Genomic DNA, 26,463 nt, shown 5'->3' on the forward strand with positions numbered 1-26,463 from the left:
GCCTCGGAGTCAGGAGTATCTAAGTTCGAATGAGGCCTCAGACACTTGACACTTACTAGCTGTGTGACCTTGAGTAAGTCACTGAACCCCGATTGCCTGACCTCCCTCCTCAAAAAAGAAAATAAGAGAGAGAAAAGAAAAGAAAATCATGCCAGTTCCACTGTTTGCTACTAGAGTTATCCCCAATTAACTTTTCAGGGAGTTTATAGAAGATGAGCTTACATAAGGATATTTTTATTAAATTTCAAAAAGTAATAGTCGACTGAACATTATATAGTAAAAGACAATAGGGTAATGATGTCAAATAAGTCATTCTATCTTAACTATCAAATATATGATTAGAAGAATGGGGATACTAAGAATCACCCATTTATGTAGCATTCTCAAGTTTATACAGGACTTTTTATTCCTTATCTTACTTGATCCTGGTGCAAAAGCCCCATTTGGAAGCTACAAAACTGAAGACCAGACAGGCTAAAGTGACTTGCCAAGGGTCTTTTTTAAAGATTAAAAAATGAAATTAAAAAAGGTCTGAGAAAGTATTTAAGTCGTCTTCCCAACTGCACACCACACAACTCCCTCCATCCATACAAGCTCCTCCACCATACTGCCTCTTCTTACATAGCAATTTCTTTTGTAATTTTATAATTCACTTATTATTTAACATTGTTCTTAAAATCATCTGTTCTTCTATTTGATTACCATAATAGACTACCTTCATGAGGGCAGGAACTGCATCTTATTTCATTTTTTTTTTTTAAATTTCCTCCAATGCTTGCTATCTTACATAAACCCATACTATTTTTTTTGTTGTTGTTGAACTGAATTTAATTGGATACAGGGCAAACAAGTCTACACATCCCCAATATTATGGAAAATTATTTAATTTATAATCCCTGCATTGTTTTCAATAACTTTCAAATTTAGGAGAATCTCCCCTTTCCTACTGAAAATCTGGAAATCATATTTCAAAGTTATAAGAAAGAGGATGGGCAGGGTAGCTATTGTTTCTGGTAACTGTAATTTCCAGATTAATTGGTCTATTTGTTGACACGGAAATAGCAGTCTAGTTATCTCTCCTGCTTAGATGACACACTCAATCCTAGCCATGCTCAAATTTTTCAAAATTTATAATTTAATTGAAAATTTTTTATTAATGGAAATTCAGTGGCAGTATGTTCTCTCCCTCATACATAATTTAATTCATATCCAGATTTCAGACTTTTAAAGTATAGCTTATGATTTATGTCTAAGTCCTGAGTAAGAAATTCAGTTTAATCCAAGGAAAATCAACTTGATTTCACTTTTCACCCCTACAAATATATCTGGACATTCCTTTTTCCACCCTCAAAAGGCCTTTAGAGGTCAGAAGCAGCAAAGGAAAGCAGGGAGCGATGCTTGAAACCTTTTCAAGCAAGCCCTTAAGGAAAAAGGAGTCATCTCAGACATGCAATCTGCCAATGAATCTGAATCACAGGCTTGCTCATTCAGTGTGACTATGCTCTGCCTCTCTTGAGACAGACTAAGTGAGGATGGCCACAGTGCATGAATCTACCAAGAGAATGGAAAATGATTGCAATCCTAGGTACTTTCTGTAGGTTGAGCATAGTAGTAGATGCAAAATGGGAAAATAGCTGTGTGGATAAGATCTTTGCAGCCAAACTTTTTTGTTGTACAATGGAATTTTAAGTCTTTAATGATATATCTCTTTTATTTCTTGTGTGTGTTTAATAACGACAGCTTTCCAATTACATAGCGACTGTGCTCTAACATTCTTTGTTCCACATGGTCCTGTGAGCTACATAATCTAAATATCAATACCCACATTGTACAAATGAGTAAAAGGACTCACGGAATAGTTAAAGGGTTTGTCTAATGCTCTACAACTAGCAATTGTCAGATCTAGGACTTTGAATCAGCTCTTCTTAGACAAAGACCAGTGCTCTAACCAAGAAATCATTTGGCTTTGAAAGACACACCTTCCATAATCTCTCACATATGTTGTTGAATGCTTCTTTTGTTTTTGTATAGTGGAAGGAAACTTTATGCTTGTTTGAAAATGTCCAGGGAATAGCCACCCCTAGTCCTTCTCTTCCTCCCTTTTAGCTATATTGCTTCTGGTTGGGTTAACGTAATTTCATTTCAGGTCAATACACTGAACATTTAGCTATGATACATCAGGTACTGTGCCAAGTGCTGAAGATACAAAGAGGCAAATGACCCTCAGTGAGGTCTGTTCTTTTATTTCTTATTTGCTAAGCTTAATGCTTACCTTTGTGTTCTACACACAGTCAGCATTTGACACATATTGAAGGATGTGTCAAATCTAAGATGTAAAATCTTAGATCTAAGAAGATCTAAGATCTTCTAGGAGAAGCCCTTTTCATCTCCAGTAGCTATATACTCCTTTCCCTACTAGATTACTAGTTCTCGTTTCATTTTGTCTCTACATCAAAGAACACCCCCCAAAAGATTTTATTTGGTTTACCATACCTTTATGGGAACTTTATGGAAATCTAGCTCCTTACTCCCTAAAGTCCTCCCTAGGATGATTTTATTTAGGATAGAGTTGGATGATAAGTAGTGGTTCATGAATGGACTTCACTGAAATCTACAGTTGTCTACAGGCTATCTCCATCATTATCTTTTTATTCATGCCTGCTATTCCTTCTGACTTTAGTATTTCCTCCCTATTATATCACCATTTACCCATTCGACAATGTTTGAAATCTTGATGTCATTTTTTCCCGCTTTTCACTCTCATGTACATCTTATATACAAACAGGTCACTTAAGTAAGAGAATAGGTTATTGAAGATCAGTGGGGGTATAGAGACTGAATGAAAATTTATATAGAATATCACAGCTGGGATTCCTGATTTGGGTTGAGGTTGCACTAGATGACTTCTGGGGTCCTTTTGAGCTCTAAGATTTTATTTTTATTCCATGTGTAAGCGTTTGACTCCCCTGAGAAATATAACCTTATTTAATCAGTAAAAAAGAGGTATTATTTATTTTGCTTTGGAAAGATATAAATTATCAAACTATCTCTTCCATTAGTTAAGGGAGCCATTTTGAACTTAATAAAAATCAATATATCACTTTTCAAATATTTTTGAATCAATATTCATTTCATGAAGTTTTAGCATAATGTTTCTTCAATTTTATCAAGTATCGGGTTTTTTTTTTAACTTTACCATTTTCATAACCAGTTATCCTATGTAAATGGAAGATTTTTGTGGACAAAGAAAAGATAAATTTAAAAGCAGAAAAAAAGATTTAAGCTCCAACTTGCATGGAAAACTTCAGAGTAAGAAAATGTTTGTAGCTGATTTTTTAGTGCTGGAAGAAATGAATTTAAAATAGAAATGTTGATGGACCATTTTCTAGAGGAATAAGAATTTGTGCCTCAAGTAATAAATAGAGATTAGAGTTTCAACAATTGACAAACTCAGTAAAAAAAAAAGTCAATTCTATTACATTCTTTCTTTTAAAATTCAAAATAATCACATTTACTTAGTAAAATTATGAGGCTAATAAAGCTAAGCTGGTTAATACATCCCTAGGCAATAGGCATCATTATTGTCTATAACCAGATACTGCACTTCCAATCCTGACCAGTCACCTTGTGAATACATAAAAAATTTTCAAAACAGGAATGAGCGAAGAATGCAGATGGCTCAGTCTAAATATTTATCTATGCCAGGATGGGGTTGGGGAGGAAAATGAAGCTTTGCCATCATGACAGTGGGTCAATAATATCTTCTTCTGACAGCAAAATAGATCCAATTTATGTCCCTTGTACACAATATTCCCCCCCCCCTTTTTTTCCCATGTCTTTACATAGTCTGTCAAGCATGTTCCTTCCTCCCTCCGCAGACACACCTCAAAATGACTTTGTATTTCTTTTTGCATATATTTTATTTATTTATATTTAAACATGATGTGTTGTTACCCCACTACATAGAGCGTACACGCTCTTTGAAGGAAGGGCCAGTTTTGTTTTGGGTACTCTATCCCCAAGGCCTAACACAGTGCCTGGCACAAAAAAAGCACTTCATACATGCTTCTTGAATTAAATGGGATGGTTCATTTGAACATTTCACCTTTTTTTTTTCCTCTACAGAACTACAGAATAACAATAAATAAAGCTATAACCAGGTTAATGAGAAAACTTCAAAAGATACCTCAGCAGTTTTGTGGTTTATACAAGTCATCCTTGTCCTAGTTTTCTGAGGCTCTTGTTCAAGAGTCTCTGAGGACATCCAGCTTAGGATCCATTGGGTCATAACTAGGTTAGGTTACATTTGTTCTCAATTTAATTTCACCCTGTCTTATAGTAGGCAAACATTTTCCAATTTGCCACATGTCTGAAAAGTGTTTTCCTGATTCATTTTCTGAACCACAGATGCTGTTTCTTAATCCCATGAGGTCTTTAAAAATAGGACTGGATATACATCAATGTTGGATAGTTTGGGTCTGGCCTTGTCTGAACACAAGGACATGAGTTCCATGACCTACCCTTCCAGGCCAATTCCAGGCCTGCCGATTCAGGTTAGATCATGTCATTCATATAGATTGCACAGTAAGTCTATTAAGATTCCCTTGCTGCTACAGCAATAATTTTTTTATTATTTCCCCTATTGCAGGAGGAAATGTTAATTGTGGATTGAATACCACTCAGCTCTTGTAAATTGACAATCTTTTTCTTGCACCAGAAAATAATGCATGCATTGAATAATAAATATTAAATCCTCCAAACAAACAGTGCATTAACCAAACAAGATTCCGCAGTTTTCTCTTGTACCGGGTACACAGACAAGATGAGACAATCAATCGAGACAAAGTTAAGAGGCAAAAGTACGAGAAGAGGCAAATCAATCACTACTGGGAGATTATATAATATTCATAGAAGAGTTGTGTCTGGGTAGCTAGAGACTAAAGAGGACAGATGGTAGAAAGTAGCCTAATCTAAGTACAGCATGACTTATAGATAGGTATGAAGGAAGATAGGTGGCCAAAAAAACTGGGAAAAGAGAAGAGATCATTAAAAGAAATGAAGGGAATAAGAAAGAAGCTGACATTTCAAATTCATTCATCTATTAGTTAGTTTCTTCGATGTCCCACATGGGGAAAATGGTATTAAGTAGTTGGGTAAACTTGTGAAGCCTAGAAGGGTCTCCTCCTGAGATTGTTTCTGAGAACAAGTTCCTCAGTTATACTCGAATCTTTTAAATTCATAGCTTTAAAGCTGCAGCTGTTGTACTATAGCCCTGCAAATCATCCGAAGTTGAGAATGTGTAAATATTATATACACAGTCATTTATAAAAAAGTCAATATTTCCATTCTCGGCCCTAGTTCCTGAGTTCCTGAAATTGCCAAGGCTATGTGACCTTTTAGACCATCTATCTCACCTTTCTTTACCCAAGTTCTCCTATTAAATTCATATTATCTGACTCTCTAGGGTATTCTGAGGCTTGACAGACTAACATTTGAAAGGACTTTGTGAGTCTGGGGTGCAAAATGATTGTGGTACTAATTATTATTTCACGGAATTCTAATTCTGCCACTTAAACCCTAAGGAATTAGATTAGGAAAGATTAAAATTGCTTGATTTTTAGTGTGAATGACACAATAATTCATTATTGAAACTTTAGTCATCTCTATACAGTCTGGCTCATAAAATATCTAGTACCTTCAATTTACACAATGTAAATGGGCTCATTACCCTCTTCACTGGCCTGTTGTGAAGCAAGGACTTTGTAAAACTGAAATCACTATCTAGATACCAGTTCTTATCATTATTATTTCTTGGTTTCTGCCACATATGATAAAAACAAAAACGAAAAGGATCTTTTACTCCAGTTTAAATTGTCATATACCTGTAGATACATTACAGATTTCAGAACCAAAAGATAGTTGACTCTTAAAAATCTTATTTTAGGTGATACATTTTGGTTTTTGTATCACCTTCATTTCTGAATATATTACTTTTCTCTTCCCCATCCTGCAAGTTATATCTTGTAATACATTTTTTAAAAAGAAAGAATAAAAAGACTACATGAGTTCTAATGAATCTGCAAAAGGAATATCTTTTGTGAAACCATATATACTGATTTTTATTCCAGAAAATATGATCACCTCTTATACTTCTTGGTACACTTCAGGGATATATAAGTTGTTCAGAGAGGACTCAGAACTCTGGTGTGAAGGCTTGCCAATCCCTTTTCAGGACTACTCATTCACCTTTGGTTTCCACCTGCTCTCAACTCATATATGTAGCTCCATGAAGCTGTAGCATGTACAGTAGCCACAGTCTGGTAAAACCATGTCCGCAGATGGGATAAATCATGTTGAGGGTAACCAAAGGCCTCAAATCTGTTGGTGGGTTAAAGACATGTCTACTCCATGCATGTGAATATTTCCCCCAGTGGAATAGGTGGATAAAAAAAATGTGTTTCAATGGCCATGAGCATGGCTGAAGTAGGTATTATGGAACACTTAGACCTTGGTCAGATATCAAAGATGCCAAGGTCATCGACCCCATTCCCAACCATCACCAGTTGTCTTGACTCTTGTCTTGCCACTGGACTTCAGTAATTCTGGAAGAGAAAGTGGGCGTGATGACTTTGTGTAACTCTGCCTTACTTAAATCCAATTCATGCAGGAGTCAAAATATCATCCTATGATGGTATTGGTCCTTTACAAAACCCCAAGTACATGTCAATAATGAATATATCTATGATCATATTCCCTCTATTGGGATTAATCATCTCCCATCTATGCCTTCTTAGCCTATGCTTTTCATGTTTTCTCAAGCATCCTCCACAAAAGAAAACCTAATAGTAGGCCAGTCTGACAATTCCTAAGATTATAGGGAAAAATAATAGCCAGAAAGCTAACTAATTTATAAGATTTTGCCATTGTTTCTTTGTTGAATTTCAAACCTTATTGGAAAGACTGGTGAATTGGAAAGTATTATGTTCAGGAGACATCAAGGCTAATAGGACGGAAAGCAGTGTTTTCAATTCAGAAGGATAACTCAACCTAAATATTTTCCTCCCCTTAGTATTTGTCCTTCTACTTTTTCTCTATGTTGCAACATATTACCAGAAATTATCTGACTCCTACAAAAAAAGAGTAATAACAATCTTTCATTTTTATTGAGAAGAGAAAAAAATGCCCTAACCTATTTGTTATGCTTTACACAATTTTTTCTTATTATTTACCTTCTATGTGATTGGGTTTTCTAGTCATATGTTAATCACAATTATCCTTTATTTTTCTCATCCTCTGAACTGCCTTTTATTAATATCCACTGAACATTCCTTTTATCTTTCTATTTAAAGTATTTTATTTTTACATTCCCATTATGTTGTTAGGGAATCCTCCCTAGAATTTTATTGTCTTTGGTTTCATATTTTTGTTTTAAAATATCTTTTAACTTGCCTGTTCTGATTTCAGAATGATTCACCATGAGATGTTTCACCATTGCATATTAATGAAAGATAAATCTTTCATTTCTTTGCCACTTAGAAATCTATCCAGCCATCATTTTGACCCTTGGAAGTGACACTAATAATCTCCCTGTCTTTTGAATACCACATTTCTATAGGAAACGTGATTGTTTCAGTAAAGATGTATTGTTATTAAAGAACCAAAGTTCATCTTTATAAGTCAACAGGATATTAATTTTAATATTTCAAAAAAAGTCAGTGAATTTCCAAATATTTTATAGAAAATGTATCAGCTGGTAGGAAGTCAAAGTTGGAAGATGCTGAGGGAAAGTTCCCTGTGGTGTTCAATTAAAAAATGGAAATAGAATTTTATTTATAGTTTTTCTCCATCCCAAGTTCAATCTGCCTGTTTATAATTGAAAGTAAGCTGCTGCATGAAAGTTTTCTTTCCAAATACGGTAACTAAATAGACATTTCATTAAATATTTTGTTTATTATTTGACATGAGATCAAAGGACTAGCACTGAGAACTTTTATGTGATGCTGAAAAAGATTGACCCTAATTGTGCAGTTCAATAAGCAAGTTTTTCACAATAACATGCATGACAAATGTTTGCTTAAGAACTTTGTTATCAGTGTGGCTAGGTGGTGCAGTGAATAGAGCACTGATCCTGAAGTCAGGAGGACCTGAGTTCAAATTCAACCTCAGACATTTAACACTTACTAGTCATGTGACCTTGGACAAGTCATTTAACCCCAAATGCCCTCCCCTTCCAAAAAGAAAAAGAAAAAAATAACTTTGTTATCTACTATATTTAGGAACATTAGGAAAGGAGTACACAACAGGTATACATAGAGAAATAGTGATACTTTTTTATAAGCTAAAAAATATCTCTTCTGGACCACTTTTTTTTTTTTTTAAGCAATCGGGGTTAAGTAACTTGCTCAAGGTTACACGGCCAGTTATTTCTGGGTGTGGTGCTGAGTATCTGAGCCCGGGATTTGATCCAGGTCCTCCCGACACTGGAGCCGGTGCTCTTACTCGCTGAGCCAACTGGCTGCCCCTCTGGACCACTTTTTATGTAGTGATTTTCATATATGGCTTTGTGCCTCATTTTCTTCATCTCTGATGAGAGGTTGAACTAAATGGTTTTTAAAATCTCTTCTAGTTCGAGGCCAATGATCTTATGATCCTATGTACATATAACATTGTAAAAAATTTCCACAGAGTTGTGGATAGAGTGTTGGACATGGAAGCATATTCCATCTTCGAAACTTACTGTGTTTTTATATGCAAGAGACAGCCTTATGCTTCTTTCAGTAACTTATCTACAAAGTTATAGGTAGGTCACAAGCTATTTTGATGAAAAGAGTTCCTATACATGGGAAATTACAGATACTTTACGTACAATTGAATTTGTCTTATTTTAAAGTCCTCTCTACTGTCAAACCACCCAGCCCCCATTATGGTAAATAAAGCTATCACACCATAAGTTCACTAAGAAAAGGGTTTCTGAGAAATCTTTGATTCCTGCTTGTCCTTTTCATTGTATTTCTCATGCTAAATTTGGCTGCTTGTTTCTTTAGAGCACCTTCCATATGGATTTCTTCCTTTCTACTCCTACATTTAGATCTATAGGACTAGTCCTATTTATTTTCTAACAGGACTATTGTCACTTGCTTCCTTGTTTCCCAATTTTCAAAATTCTAAATAGACTTTATTATATGTTGGATTATTCATTTTCTTTCTTTAGAACTTTGCAATAGATCTCCCAAGGCTTCAGGCTTAAAAATGGATGTCTTCCAACAAGTTCTCCAGAATATCTTCTCTTCCACATCTAATTAGTTGTAAATATTATTACTTCTTACTTTGCACTGCCTTTTACATATATTGCTTTCTTTTTATTACCATTGTCACCACACTAATTCAGGTACTTGTTACTACTAAATTGGAGGTATTATACTAGTTTCTTAATTTATATACCTAGTCTAGCTTCTACAAAACAGGAAAATAGATTTAGATTGAAAGAGGTTTCATAGAAGATAGACAGTGATTGCAAACAACTCAGAGTAGAGCAAAGTCTGACCCTAATCACCACAGGTATTGTAGGAAAGACCCTCTAAAAAGGGTGCCATAATGACAGGACCTTAGGGATGATAACCTGGTGTGAAGGACAGGAGTCACTGAGGAGGGGGTGGTAGGCAGGGAAGATCTTCATTACATGCCAATGCCTGGTGACAAAACCATTTTCACCACCTACTGTATTACACTTTTAGAGAGGTTCAATAACCACAGCCCCCAGGATAATGTCTTGAACGCAGTGCACTCAGTATTTGTCTGACGAATAAATGGAAGTCATTTCATGCAACCAGAAATTCTGGCAGTCGTGGGGAAAAAAGAACAACTTATGATTTAATTTTCTTCTGATGTTGGATTTGACTTTTCCTTTTTACACGGGAGAGTGGAAATAACACACTTCTAGGTAAAGAAAAAAGGCAATTCCGTTTCCAGTCGTCTCCAGTTCTCTGCAGTAGCTAAGTTTCTGAATCATTTGTGGTTGGAGTGTCCTGAGGAGAGCTATTTTCTTGGTGAGGTTTTTCTCAAGTAATGGCATACACAACCAGGAAGATGGGATGGGATGTGATCAAGTGTTAGGGAATCTTAATACTGTCGTGTAAAGAACAAGAAGATAAAAAAAAAAATATTTCTATGCCTATTGTGAACTTTCCCAGTCTTTAGAATTACTGTGTTCAAGATGCTCAGGTTTTAATTAAATTAAATTAATGTCTGCTCTATGTAATTCAAAACAATGGAAGAAAGTGGGAAAGGCTCCCTGACCCTAACCACAGGAAACAAAATGTTTAGCTATAATTAAAGCCTTTCCTGGTGCCCCTAATCTACAACAACCTTTTCCCCTTTGGATTTAACATGGATTAACCACCCTTCCAATCTACTTACCATGTATTATTGTTTATAATAGTTATCAGTGATAATCATATATCCTATATCCTCTATGGAAACTCTAGTTCTTATCTGTGTGGCTTCCTCAGCCTATAACACAGTGTTTTCCACATAGTAGGTGCTCAAGAAACATTTTAAAACTTAAGTGGAATTGGTAGACTTTCTGGGTCACATGGTAAACAAGATGGCAGACTAGAGATTTTCTCTGATCCCCTCAACTGCTCAAACTTCTTCAAAACAAAGTATGTATCAAACATAAAGAAACTTGAGGTGTTTCTATGATTTAATATACTGGGAATCCAAAAGAATGTAAACAATAAACAAATCCATGAACATTGACCTCTCTTAGCACACCTCTCCCATTCATATGCCACTAGTCAACCTATATAAGGTCCTTGTAACAAAACCCAACATCATATACCAGCTCCCCTGCCTCTTTCCAATGCTGTAGAGATTCCTGCTCCAGACTGAGGAGGTCTACTCTGAGCCAACAGACAAGCCAGTTTACCTCTGTGATATTCCAGAGATGTTCCCTGGGACCGCACAGCCAGCTAGGTGGCATGAAGGCTTCTGTGCTGCAAAAGATTTCTTCAAGAAGGCCAGGAATAGAGGGGGAAAGGGTAGGGCATGTGTGTGGGCTAAAGATAGAGCATATGTCACTCCGTCTTCTCCCCCTCCCCCCTTTGCCCACCCAGCCTCAGAGACCCAAACTACAAAATTTAAACCAGTTCTTGAAACTTCAATTGCTGGGTCAGAGAATTGAGGGAGCAGGGCAGAACAACTGAAAAGGGCAGCAGGAGGATATGGGGAGACAGGGCAGTTCTGGCCATCCAAAAGACTTGAGGCAGAGACTTAGACTTATGCACTGTGAATTGAACATGAGAAGAGGGCTGAGATTATTTGAGATTCAACCTCCAAGGAAATTGCATCAGAGGGGAGGGAGTCAAGAGTGTCAGAAAGTGAACATAGAGGATAATAAGGGGGAGGAAGGGGAATTGAAATTATCAAAGATCTCAGGAAGAAGAAAACTCAAAGACCTTGAACATAATCAGATAAGTCAACATTTAAAACATTAATAGTAGAAAGAAACAATGATGTCCTGATCTAGCAACAAGTTCAGGCATCTGTGAATAAATACCACAGAGCAAAGGAAAATGATACAACACTGATGAGACAAAGGACCCAGTGGAATGTGAGAAGAACATAGACCCACAACACAAGTTCCTGAGTGGTTTAAAAGAGAAACAAAAATTATAAAAGCAGAATTTATGGCCTGAATAGCAAAAATAGAGGACATAATAGAAAAACTGGAATCCAAGATGGTTTGCTTCACCGAAGAAACAGAGAAGAGAACCATAGATTGGGAATGCAAATCCAAGACAATCTAGAAGAGAAACAAAATACAATAACATTAAAATATAATATACTCACTATGCCAACAGAAAACTACTTAAATTGGATTGTCACTTGTAACCAACTTATCCCTTTGAAATATTACTTGCTGCTTTTTGTTCAGAGTAGTCAAAATTATCATGAATTGTCTTTAATGAAAATGTTGAAAATTTTGAAGATCAAGTCCAGTTGTAAAGTGTCCTATCCTCCAAATGAGGCAAAAAAGATAGGACCCACTTATTTTTCTTTAAAGCCTAAAAAGAAGAAGAAAGAGAAGTCCATAAGATTATAATTCCTAACTGGAAGGAACTTTAGAGATTATCTAGTTCAACAGACTCATTTTACAGATGAGAAAATAGGTGTAAAGAGGAAAAATAATTGACCAAAGGAACATAAAATCCTTTCCATTTTGAATCTCTGATTTTCTGACTAATTAAAAAGTTGTGCAATTACTTAGGGACCGAACAAGGTAGGACTTGATGGTGAATTTCCATATTCTAAAACATTTCCTTTTTCTTCAAGTCTTCTCCCTTTCCTGTTACATAGAGTCCTTTATTCAGGGAAGATTTTTATTTGTATGGTAAATAGATGTTTTTCCTTCAATAATTAATCCTTTTCCTAATCTGAGCCAGGATTTCTTAACTTGCTGGTTAACACTCATGCACAGTTACATCAATAAGGCCTGATTTTTAAAATTGATGTTCTAATCACTGTACATCAGTTGCATACAAAGAGTCAGATTGCAATTGGATTTGGATAAGTTTAACAAATTCTTTTACTGTCTGGAAGAGAATATCTGAGGAAAAAAATAATACAATGAGAAAATGCCTGAAGATTATAATTGCATTTGTTAATAGTTGGCATTCTTTGTTCAAATCTAATAAATTGCAAACAATTATTTGTTTTTGTTCTGTCTCTTCTTTCAGTGACAAATCACTTTCTCTAAGTGGTAACAAAAGATTCAAAGCATAAGAAAATGGAAGTCTTACTTTAAATACATTAAGAACCAGGAAAGTTTCTTGAATACAATGAAGTACTTGGTTGCTAGGTCTAGCATTTCTAGAGAATGATTTTCTAGTTATCACTGTGACCTTAAGGTGGGCCACAACTCATAAATTTCTCTGAATTTGTTTCTACATGATTAAGAAGTGCAATTAAGTCTCTTTTATAGGAGTGGGGTTTTAATTGATATTATCATTTATATTGATTGATAATATACTAATTAATAATACAAATATGATTTTTAATATTAGTCCCTTTGGTTCTTAAAGCACGATATTGCTTTCTTGACAACTCAATAAAGAGACAACATCAGTATATACAGAATAAATGCAAAATTAATATGCAATAGGGAAGGACACTACTAGTAGAGGAAATCAAGCAAGGCCTCATGTAGAAGGTGCGGTTTAAAATGAGTCAGGAAGGAAGGGCTTCTGTGAAGTGGAGGGGATGCATTCTATCATTCAGGGATCATGTAGGGTGAACAGTGCAAACACATGGAGAGGGAAGATGGAGTATCCTGTATAAGGAATAGAGAGAAGGCAAGATTGACTGGATTGTAGACTAAAAAAACACTAAGCATGTCTTCATGTCTAAAAGGAGGGGGGTGAATTAGATGACCTCTAGAATCTTCAGGGGCTTAAAGAATGTTATATCATTCTAAAATATCGATATCTAGCTTAAGCTAGAAGTTGTGACTTTTAATGGGTTTGGTTCTTCTCAGCAATGCAAGATCCTAAAACAACTTTAGGGGATTCATGATGGAGAATGCCATTCACATCCAGAGAGGGAACTGTGGAGTCTGAATGCAAAGTAAAGCAGACTATTTTCTTTGTGTGTGTGTGTGTGTGTGTGTGTTTTCTTTCTCATGGTTCCTCCCATTGATTCTAATTCTTCTGTATAATATGACTAATGTGAAAATATGTTTAATAGGAATGAATGTGAAGAGCCTATATCAGATTTCATGCCGTCTGGGGGAGATGGGGAGGGAGGGAAGGGGAGAAAATTTAAAACTTATGGAAGTGAATGTTGAAAACTAAAAGTAAATTAACTTTTAAAAAGGGGGTGGGTAAGGGCTATATTACCTCCAGAAGTTGTGTAGATGATAAGTTATCAAGTGAAAAATTTAAATGGAAGGGGTCAGGGTAAGGGCATTTACTATTTCCCTTCTGTAAGGGGAAGATGTTCCAAGTGTATGTGGCTTGCTTAGAAGTTGGAGAAGTGGCTAATTAGATGAAAGGAAAAAATGAATTAGTTTATTTGATATTTGCTAACATAGCTGATAGCTCTAGATAACAGCTCACATTTGTATTGCCCCTTATAGTTAATAAAGTACTTACTATAACCCTGTAAGACAATCATCACCATTCACATCATTGATATTATCATCATCAGTTCTCCCATTTGAAGATGAGGAAATGGAAAATAAAAAAAAATATTCAGTGACTTGTCCAAGGTTCCACAGCTATGTGGGAGCTGGAAAGTGAACCTGGCTCTTTTGATTCTAAACGCAGCCTGTTCTTCTCATGATATCCCTGCTACCTACCCACTCTCACTTTTCTTCCAGTTATTTAGTTGTCATGTAGATGCAGCACAGTCTAAAGCTTCATGAAGCTTGTCTGTTAGCACAAGAATGAACATACACAGTAAATTCACACCAACAAAAGTGCTATATAACAGATTATATAAAAACATTCTTGCTTCTAATTTCCTTCCTTTCATTTTGGTAGAGAACAAATCCAGGATAAAATTTGATGGCCACCCCTCCACACCTTTCCTACTTAACCTGTTCCCCACTTCCCAAGTACCCCAAAAGCCAAGTTATGTTTGTCTTTCATTTTCGAAAAGGCCATGACATCAAGGAGATGACATGACTTGAAGCTGACTTTGATTTGAGAGAGGGGGGACTGTGCAATGTCACCAGCCTCACTTTCTCCTTCCAGAGCCAACTGGGTCAAGTGGTCAGATATTCATCAGGACAACTGGAGATGGCCCAGGATGCAACAGTAGACCCTGACCCTTTTAAGCTAAGGCCTTTTCAGGTTCTCACTTTGAGTGAAGTAATGCCCATTCTGTGAATAGACCTCTTTTATTTTATTTATTTATTCATTCATTCATTTATTTATTTATTTATTTATTTATTTATTTACTTACTTACTTACTTATTTATTTTTGCTTTTTGGAGGGCAATTGGGGTTAAGTAACTTGCCCAAGGTTACATGGCTAGGTGTGTGTGTGTGTGTGTGTGTGTGTGTGTGTGTGTGTGTGTGTGTGTTTTAAGTGTCTGAGGCCGGAACCAAACTGGGGTCCTCCTGACTCCAGGGCCGGCGCCTTACTCACTGTGCCACCTAATAGACCTCTTTTAAAAAGTGAATCAAGTGATGGCCCCTTTAATTAAAAAAAAAATCAAACGGGGAGGAGAAGACCCTCAGTGTTGTTGTTCAAAAGAAAAACAGTTACTATTGACATACACTCTGAATCAAGAGGCCCCAGAATATAGCCATTAAGTGCTTGGGCAGGGACCCATTGTGGTCCAATCTATGAGCTCCAGAGTGAAATGGGTTTAAGGTTTGGTCTTTGAGAACAGAGACCCCAAAACAGGTACCAGGGCAAATCCCAGTAGCATAAGCACTTAAGCATCCCCAAATGGGTTCCCACATTATTTTGCAGTCTCAGTTTTTTGGATTTTTTCTTCATCCTTTATTCTTTTTTTTTTTATGACCCTTCACATTCTTTTCTCAACCTGAAAGAAACATAATTTCCATTATAAAATGTGTAGGAGATTTCCTCTTGCTCTGAGAACTCTTGAAGGCAGAACTCCCTAGACCCTGAACAGGTAGTCCTTGGGATATAGTCAAACAAACAAAAAGATAAAATAATTCTGTGCTGCCTCCCAGATTTGCTGCCTTTTCACACAAAAATCTGCAATTACCCTGGACAAACTCCTCATGAAAAGCCCAAACTAGGTCAGCTTAACCAGAAGCTGTATCTCAGAAACCTCATTCCGATCTGAGTAATGATTTTCTCACAGGAAAACAGCTTACTTTTTTGTGATCTTGCATTGCCTATTGAATTAAATAGTGTTTTTGTATAACATACCTTAGGAAAGCATAACTATTCCTTACAAAACTGGTATACTTAAGTTCTGTGTTCTTCCTCATTATTCATTCAGAAATGAAGATAAATCACTTTTTGTTAAAATGAAGAAAATATATAAATTATATCACTCGTAGAAAAGGAATCATTTGCTTTTGTTTTGTTTTAAGATACTATCTTCTTTTCAATTCAAGTATACTGCTTTCTAACTGTCTTTGTGGAAAGAATACAGCAAGGGAAGAAAAGAATTTTTTTTTAATTTGAAATGGAAAATAAGCAAACTTGCCTAAAGCTTCTAAAATTAGTGTTGCCTAAAGGCATGTAATTACTATAACTATAACTAAGTGATTCAGTTCACTTTCATATTCTTATACCTTAAATTAGAAGTATGGAGCAGTCTGAGATTTTCTTGGTTATAGATCAAAAAAAATCTCCATTAAAGTTTGCTCAATAAACTTGTGTCATATCACAGGCCCTTTTCAACACATCATTCCAGCATATCTTCTAACAAAGAATAGCTAAAAGACTATTCACCCATTCACATGCCAATTCAAGGAAGACAGCATCATGACAAATTACACTATCCACAAAGCAATATTTTTGACATTTTTCATTACAATGAACAATAAACTGAAAAAATCGGATTTAATTTAAGATTTTTGACTTTGAGAAGGCAAGTTAGTGAAGTGGAGAAAAACACTTACCTTGAATTTAGGTAAATTGGGTTCTAGTCCCACCTCCAACTTTTACTAACTATGAGATTATGGCAATGTCACTTCATTGTTCTGGGTCTGTTTTCCAATCTGTACAATGAGGATAATATTTAAACTACTTTTTTTCAAAGACATTTAGAAAACAACATCCTTGAGTTAAAAACAAATAATGTCTTAAAACAAAACAAAAACAAATTATTCTTTTTATAAGAGTGACTTAATTTATATTGTTTCTTCAGTTTAAGAAATATTTATCTTCATTTCTGAATGGTTGAGGAAGAATACAGAACTCAAATACAGAACTGTGAATAAAACATTTTTAAAAGCTTAAAGTTTTATAAAAATGTGAGCTATTACATTTCTTTTTGCTTTTTGGGGGGGGAGGATGGGGGAAGCAGGGCAATTGGGGTTAAGTGATTTGCCCAAGGTCACACAGCTAGTGCACGTTAAGTGTCTGAGGCTGGATTTGAGCTCACGTCCTCATGATTCCAGGGCCAGTGCTCTATTCACTGCACCACCTAGCCTCCCCAACTATTATGTTTAATAGAAAATTTATGGCATTCTCTGTCTGAGGCTACATTAAATAGTCATACTCAATAAAATGAGAATATTATATAACTACATTTTTGAGTAGCCAACACGTGATAGGATGATGGTTCCTTACATACCAGTAGTATTTTCCCAATAACTGAGGTTGGATGATGGAATTAGGGAGTGAACATTTGAAGGTACAGAGATACAGACAGCATTCTGAGAAAAGTTATAGGATGAGTTTTTTAAAGTAAGAATCAAAATAAATTTCTAGGCTTAAATAAAGATTATTATCTCTCTAATCAAACTCAAAGTCAGCTACTTTTCTTTTTCTTTTAAGATGCAAAATGATAAACCAGTGAAGGCTTTACAACTTTAGAGTTAAATCTTAAAGGATTTCAAAAGATAGAAATTGTAAGGTGTGTGGGGGAAACAGGTATTTTAGGCATAGGTAATGGGATAATCAATAGCAAACATGTAGGACAACATGGGACATACATGAATTGATAGCAAAGAGTACATTTTATATAAAGGGCCGTATGGAAGAGAGTAATGTATATGGAGGGAGAAACTAGGTGACCTAGTGGAGATAGCCCTGGGTTTGGAATCAGGGAATTTCATCTTCATGAGTTCAAATCTGGTTTCAGATACCAGCTGTGTGATGCTGGGTAAGTCACATAATTCTATTTGCCTCAGTTTCCTCATCTGTAAAATGAGCTGGAGAGGAAAATGGCAAACCACTCCAATATCTTTGCTAAGAAAACCCCAAAATGGAGTCACATAAAGTCGGACACAACTGAAATGCCTGACATAAGAGTATGGAAAGTCATAAATGTGAGTCTAAAGAGTTTAAGTTTGATTTGGTAGGTATCAGGAAGCAGCTGCAAATGTTTGAGCAGGGAAGCCACATAATTTCAATCTGTACATAAACAGAATTAATCTCTTATAATTGTGAAGGATAATTTGGAGTGGGGAGAGGAGATGAATTTAATATAAATATAAATAAATTTAATTTAGAGTCTATTTCAGTAGACTGGGCAAGTTTAAGGAGGGTTTGTACTTTCTAGGATGGTAGAAGTGACAGGAAAGAGGAGTTACAGGATGTGGACATAGAATCTATAGTCTGATTTTTTTTCTGCCCTTTGATCATTTTCCCAGCCAATTACTTGACTTTTTAGCTCTTTGTTAAGATAGGTCTCTACTTGTTCTGTGGAGGGTATACTGTCTCAAGCTTCAGGGGTTTTGTGCAGTTGTTTCCAGGGATATTTCTAGGAACCTCTGTATTTTCAGTTCTTCCAAGGTCATATGATGAAAGGAGAGGTGTTTACTCCTCCCTTGGTCTGTGCTCTGGTCTATGAGTGACCACAGGCATTCTTTTCTGCTTTGGAAACGTGACGTTGATTCCCTCTCCACCACCATCACAAGCTCTGCCACACCAGCTCTCCTTCTCACCCCAGGACTGACACCCAGATCCAAGCACAAGAAAAGCAAGTGAATCCTGCCTCAGTGCCAGAAAAGAGATCCCTACAAGCCCCTTCTGATCAGTCACTGGATCCTCCTCACCATTTGTGGGCTGAGTGCTGCAGAAGTAGTCACTGCTGCTGCTGCCACTGCCCTGGGAATGGGGCTAGGCAAGACCTTACTCCTCTCTTATTTAGGTCCAACAGGCCTTTCCTACTGACCTTCCAAGTTGTCTTTAGCCTTAGTGGGTTGAGAAGTCTAGAAACTGCTAGACCTGCCAGTGATTCAGGTCCAAGGCCTGCTCGGACCTGTCTGTATGGTGTGGCCCGCTCAGGCTGGTGCAACCGACCTTTCCTGTCAACCTTCCTGGTTGTCTTGGGCTGGAAATTTGTTTCACTCTGTCATTTTGTGGGTTCTGCTGCTCTGGAATTTGTTTAGAGTCATTTTTACAGGTATTTGGAGAAGTTAGGGGGAGATCTCAAGCAAGCCCCTTCTTTTACTCCACTATCTACCTTTGGTAGTAGAATCTAAAGGACTTGGCAATTAGTGTATGTTTGTGGCAAGTGGGAGATTACTTAGCTAAACTGCTTTATTTAACTTTATCCATTGACAAACTGAAGCACAAATAATGTTCCCACTTCTGCTTCCTACTGGAAGCAAAATGAAATATGAAAAGAAATTTCCCTGAATATACCGCTTTAGGTCTTCCCTTTCCCAGACAGGACCCTGCTTGCACATCCTCTATTTGGGTTGGAAGAAGGAGAAAGAGGAAGAGGATGCATCTCCATTCCATCTGTTTGTGTTCCTCTTATCTCCTAGTCTCTGGCTCCTTTATTCTGTAGTTCAAATCTAATTACAAAAGGCCAAGCCAGTTTCAGCTCTCAGTAGCTTTCTTTTCTTTTTCTTTTTTTGTATTAGGCAATGTTCTTTTGCTAAATGAACCTGCTTTTTAAAAGAAGACAAGGCTTATTTGAACATATTTTCTAGTTTAATTTGAATGTTATTATAGTACTTCGTTTCATTCAATATCAGACCTCATTGAATTGGGGAAAACTAAATAGTAATCCCCCAAAGTGTCTATAAATCACTCCAGAAATGTGATCATTATCAATGCTATCAGGCTCATCATCATTGTAAGTCATCTTTAGCAGAAAAAGGAAAAGAGTCAAACAAAAATAACCATTAAGGCCTGTTACCTGAAAGTTAAATGAAAATTAAACCAGAGGAAAGTCGAGATTTATATGATGAATTCTGAGCTTATTCAGAGTGATTGAATAAACTTCTCTAAATGCTGACTTTCTGAAGACCTAAGCTTTAAACTTTGAGGCCTACTAAGAATGGAACCCTTCTGAGCTCCAAGGAAGTAGTGTAAGGAGAGTAGGTAGAGGCCCTGGTAGCTGAACTTCCCTCATAAAACTTCGGAAGAACACTCTACCAGAAAGGTGACAAGTGGTTCAGGTGGGAAGGGAACATCATAGGAGGGAGGGAGGTTCTCAAGCAAATAGGATGCAGATACGTTTTTCATAAGTTTTTCATAAGTCAAAGGCACATTAAGTTTAGGACTGCTTGTTACATTTAACATGAAATGTCACAAAATTATTTCCCAGTCACAAAGAATGAAATCAGCCAAGTGTTCTCAAATAACGATCAACCCCATTAAGTACAAAGGTTTCTGTGATGCTACCAAAATAAAATCATTTCATCTAATTCTCTTTTTGAAGTAAAAAAAAAGTATTGCATCTCTGTTGTTTTGGGGATAAAGGAATAATCAGCCTATTCTTAAAAGTAAGCTTATTTTCTTTACTAATATTAACTGTAAAAATAATAGATTTATTTAATCCTCAAAAGAGAATACCTATGGATTTCTATAAGGCAGAAGGCTAGAGAGACATTTGTCCAAGTGTTTAAAAAAAATTCTCATGATAGTCAATAGGAAAAAAAGTTTCTAGTGATCTCAGTGGTGTCCAGGGGACTAGGGAACCAGGGGTGGGATGGAGAAGGTAAGCCTAAATAGGTCCCTTAAGAAATTTTCTGAGCAGAGTAGAGATTAACTGTGCTTTAAGCATGTTTCACATTAGCTGATATAAATCAGTATTTGGAAAATCTTTTCTCAGTGATGTATTTTCTCAGATCTAATAAAGGTTGGAAATGAAGAATATAGCACTAGACTTTTTCTTTATTGTGTATAATCAATATTTTATAGTTCTATAGCTTACTTTTCATAGCTCTAGAAGATTTTCTATATAAATTAGAACATCATACCATATGGTAAAGCATAGGGTGGCTAGGTGGTTTAGTGGATTGATCACTGGGCTTAAAATCAGGAAATCTAATTTTTATGAGTTCAAATCTGGCCTCAGACACTTACTAAATATATGACCCTGGGCAAATCACTTAACCCTGTTTGTCTCAGTTTCCTTATCTGTAAAACAATCTGGAGAAGGGAATGGCAAACTACTCCAATATCTTTGCCAAAAAAACCACAAATGGGGTCATAGAGAGTCAGACATGACTGAAACGACACAACAATAAGAAAAGTAATAAATCTAAAATATAGTATAGTCTTAGGACCGTGGATTTGGGGCTAGAAAGGAGTTTAGAATCACTCTAGTCCAGGAGTGGGGAACGTATGGCCTGGAGGCCATGTGTACCTCCAGATTGCAGGCTCCCTACCCCTAATCTAGTCAATCAACGTGATAAACATCTAAGTGCCTACTATGTGCCAGTCACTGTGTTTAAGCATTGAGTATACAAACAGGAGAAAAATATAGCTCCTGTTCTCAAGATGAAGAAAGGCAATATGTAAATGATTATGCACAAAAAGATGTATATAGGATAAATTGAAGATAACCGACAAAGAGAAAGTACTAGAATTAAGGGGTATCAGAAAAGGCTTCTTATAGAAGATGGGATTTTAGCTGGGGCAGAAAGGAGAGCAAGAATTCCAGGAGGTAAAGATGAGAAGAGAGAGAATTCTGGGCCTAGGGGATGGCCAGTGAAAATGCCTGGAGTTGGGAGAGGGAATGACTTTGCTTGAGGAACATCAATGAGGCTGGTATCACTTAAAGGCTTAAAGACTAGTTGAGAGGAAGGGAGGCGGGTTATGAAGGGCTTTGAATGCCTAATAGGATTCTTAATTCTAGAGATAATAGGGGGCACTAAAGATCAGTGAGTAGGGCAGCATCGGGTCAGAACTGTACCTCAGGATCACTTTGGTAGCTGAGTAGAAGAGGGAATAGAGTGGGGAGAGATTTTGGAAATGAAGAACAACCAAAGGCTATTGCAATAGTCTGGGAGTTTGGTGATGAGGGCCTACACCTTGATGGTGGCAAACTCTAATTTTACAGATGAGACAAATCTAACCTCTTAATTTTATGGATGAGATGATTAAGTCCCAAAGTATTTAATTGACTTGCTCAAGATTAAATAGTGAAAGAAGAAGTATTTGAACCTTCATCCTCTGTCTCCAAATCCAGGAATCTTTCATCATACCTTGCTTTTTTGTCTTAACCCCTTCTGGGGCAGCGAGGCAGTGCAATGAATACAGCACTGTCCCTAGAGTCTGGAGGACTCGAATTCAATTCCAGCCTCAGACACTTAACACTTACCTAGACATGGGATCTTGAGCAAATCATTTAACCCCAATTGTCCTGCCTCCCTCCTTCCAAAAAAAATAACAACAAACTACAACCTTCTGCCTCTACTGGCAACACAAGTTCTTAAGAGAATTCCAATATGAGCATTCAGAGAAAATTCTTACGAAAACATCAATATGTTAGCCTTGACAAAGATCCCATGGTAAATACTGTATTGTACTATCTAACATTTGAAGCCAAATTCTTCTGCAGTTGATCTGACAAGATTTATTATTGTTGATTTATTGAAACATGTTGAGTAGCATGAGACAACTTATTTCTGGATGTAATGTGCACATTGTCTTAAGCATGGTATTTCTTAACACCTACTAACTAGACTGGAAAAATCTACTCCTCACCATTGAAAATGTGTGAGTTACTTCTTATTTTATTTGCAAAACAAAAAAATCTTAGTGGATAAAATAATTTTTGTTAATGGGGAAGTTGTTAGAAATATGTATGAAAACAAGATAGGAAACTAGGTGGCACAGTGGATAGAGCACTGGACAGACACTAACTGTGTGACCTTAAGCAAGTCATTTAACCTTATTTGCCTTAGTTTCCTCATCTCTAAAATGAAGTGGAGAAGAAAATGGCAAAATCCTCCAGTCTCTTTGCCACGACAGCCTTAAATGGGGTCACGAAGGGCTAGACATGACTGAAATGACACAACAATAAAAATGAGTTGTTAGACTTATATCCATTAACTTGGGGTTGAGGGGAAGCCAGTATGAATGGGCATTTTTAAATGAGAGGTTATATTTTTAAAATACAGTCAGTATTCTGATGTTTTCTTTTTTTGTTTTTTTTTTTTTCTTTTTAAACAAAGTAGCAATGAAATGCTTGGGGAAAAAAAAAAACTTTTTTTTCTATATAACTTGGTCAAAAGATCTGATCAGCTAGAAATGACCTATTCTCTCTCTTCTTTTGATTAACCCCATTAGTTTATCCTTTTACTCAAAGTTATGGCCTTAATGCTAAGGAGAGCTCCTGCTGTTTTCAAAGAATCACAGGAAAAGGCCATGCACAACTAACCTTCACGCAGAAGCTAATCCAGAGGTTCTTAACTTTTTTTTAAATCACAAATAGGTTCCATTGGCAGTGTGATGGAAACTGGGGACCCCTTCTCAGACTAATGTTTTTTTAGTGCATATAAAGAAATACATAGGATTACAAAAGAAACCAATTATATTGAAATATAGTTATCAAAATATTCTTTTAAAAATTTCATAGGCCCTGCATTCAGAACCCATGACCAGGCAGATTCTTCTGCATATAAGTTTTGAAATACAAGTTTTGCCTTATTTTTGGTCAATGACTAGGTGACAAAATAATTAAACTCAAAAGATCCAAAAAGCTGAGGGGATTCTCACTGCCTTCCCAGATATAAAAAATCCCTATACCAAATGCCTTTTAGTAGTTAGTTCTCCTTAGGAGAGTCATTTAATTAGATAACTTTATTTATTTATGTTTTGCTTTTTGGAGGGCAGTTGGGGTTAAGTGACTTGCCCAAGGTCACAAGGTTAGGTTTTGTGTTAAGTGTCTGAGGCCGGACTTGAACTCAGGTCTTCCTAACTCCAGGGCTGGTACCCTATTCACTATACCACCCAGCTACCCCATAATTAAATAACTTTAAAAAATGCTTTCCATGGGGCAAAAAGTAACCAATTTATAATAGTGGGAATGATTCATGGTTAAGACTGCCTTTCAGGAAGTCTTGGTTGCATCAAAGAGTAAACCAGCCATAAATTTTTTGCCTTATCACGATTGGCTTAAATTAAGTACCTACCAGGGCAATAAAGTAAACGAGAAATCTGACAGTGAATAGTGAGGGGGAAAATCCTACCCTACCTGGTATTTGTCATATTCTGAAGGCAGAGCCTCTTCCCCCCGACCCCAGATGTGAGCCCTTTGAAGCTCTTTGCTGCATCAGAACCTTAGATCTGAGCATCTGTCTTCATGAAGAAATGAGATGATATATTTTAGTGATAAGATAAATACTGACAAAAAAAAGATAAAAATGTTGACAGACTTATATCAAGACAAAAGGAAACAAAGACAAATGAAAAGTAGAGGGAAATGTGCGTTCCTTTTAAAAAAAATAGTTTAGACTGCAAGATGGCTAACAAGCCCAACTTTATCACTAACATTATAAATAGATTACTTAGATGACTGGAAATTTAACTCAATTCAGACAATATTTATTAAGTTCCTCCGATCTTCTAGATACACTGTTGCATGCTTCAATTATATGGAATTTAAAATATTATTCTATATTTTACCTCTTTTAAAAAAAAGAAATGTTAATCTATATACTAGAAATTATGGAGTATGCAAGAGAAATAAGTGAATTATGGATTGCATGGTAGCCCTTCAGATCTGAGCCACTGCACCTCTTCCCAGTAGACCACCATTATTCATATCACTTAATCAACAAGGGATATTTAGTATTTATAGATTACTAACAAGGAGTTAGTTGCAAATAGATGTGAAAGAATGAGAAATCAGTTTCTCCCACAAGGAGCTTACATTTTAGTTACAAGAAAGAAAATAAACCAAAGGATTGATAACAATTAGAAGCTGACATGTAAAGTACAAAATAATATACCACAAATCAGAAGATTTAAAGCACCTAATGACTCTTGTCTCTGCTTCTCAAACTCCTTTAGAAACAGTGTGTCCTCAGTTCTCAGAATAATACTGTCAAAATCACAGATCGGGAAGATAGTAAGTGTGAAAATGGTTTAATCAAGGTCGCACAAGTGGCAAAAACTTAATCTTTCCAACTCAAACTTAGGATTCCCACTGGCTTCTATGAACAAAATTTTTCCCTCAATTCTTCTTTCTTTTTCTTTTTTAAAATAGAAACCTCAGAAACAAATCCATTCTTTGAATTCCTATCACCTCAGGGTAGACTGCTGGGTCTCAAAGTGAAGTCTGAGAACTGTTAGTGACTCAAAAGGTTTGTCCAACTGATCTGAGGTCTAGTCTCTGATAGTATTAATATTGATTAAATGTTAGTGTCTAAATTCTTTATTTCTGATATAAAACAGTGATTTAATTATATTATTTAATTTAAATGTAAAGATAGGCTTTTCAGAAGTAGAGCCACAGTGATTATTACTCCCTATGAGTTTATTCATTCCCCTAAATGTACACATGTACATTTTTCAATAGAGCTGATAGTTTTGAACCCTGCCCAAAATTTGTTAATTTTTTTAAACCAAGCCACTTCAAAAATTGCTACTCTAAATCATAATGTTGCCAAGTCTGCTAATCATGTATATGTGTGAACGTAAATATTATAGAAAAGATGATTTGATAGGAGGTTATTTTCACTGATTAGATTAGTTCTGTTCTTAGTTCTCATGCTCTCTGCCTATTTTTAAGTTGTCCTCCCTAGAATTAATAGTCTAAGATTGTAATAGCATCTCCGTTCAAAGTGCTGACAGAATTTCATGTCAAACCAAAGCACTCTGATATATCTGTGCTATTCAGATATTTTAAAATTCCATGCCATACAAGAATTAAGCTAGATATAGTAGACTACATTTCTATTTCCATGATGTCAATTATTCAACCTTCTTTTCGTATTCAGTTTCTAGGATGTTTTGAACAAAGCATATAGATTATTGTCTTGAATTCCTACCTTCTTCTTTTTCTTTTTCTTTTTTTTTGCCATTTTTCCAAAATGGGGGAAATAGTCAATACTTCTGGTGATTATCTAACTCAATTAAAAAAAATTCTTTCGGGGCGGCCAGGTGGCTCAGCGAGTAAGAGCACCGGCTCTAGTGTCAGGATGACCTGGAACAAATCCGGGCTCAGATACTCAGCACCACACCCAGAAATAACTGGCCATGTAACCTTGAGCAAGTTACTTAACCCCGATTGCTTTAAAAAAAAATCTTTCAACTAATTACTTGATTTCCTTATATTTTCTAGTATCAGATTTTCATTCAAACTTCATTCCTCTAAAAGCACCTGTATTGCTAAGTTATGAATCCTAAATTCTGCTGCTTTATTCCCAGAGATAGTCCCTTGATTAAAATATTACATCTATTTTAATTGATTATAGTATTATTTATACTACATAGTAAACATTGTATACACACACATACACACATCATAAACACTACATCATATTTATACTACAGCCCTGTGAATAATTCAGTACTGGGTTAATGGTTGGCAATAATGAACTTTCAATTATTTCTACC

The sequence above is a fragment of the Petaurus breviceps genome, unplaced genomic scaffold (assembly GCF_028583685.1).
Source record: "Petaurus breviceps papuanus isolate PSGF00001 unplaced genomic scaffold, PetGlider_PUasm1.0 214, whole genome shotgun sequence".
Lineage (NCBI taxonomy): Eukaryota > Metazoa > Chordata > Mammalia > Diprotodontia > Petauridae > Petaurus > Petaurus breviceps.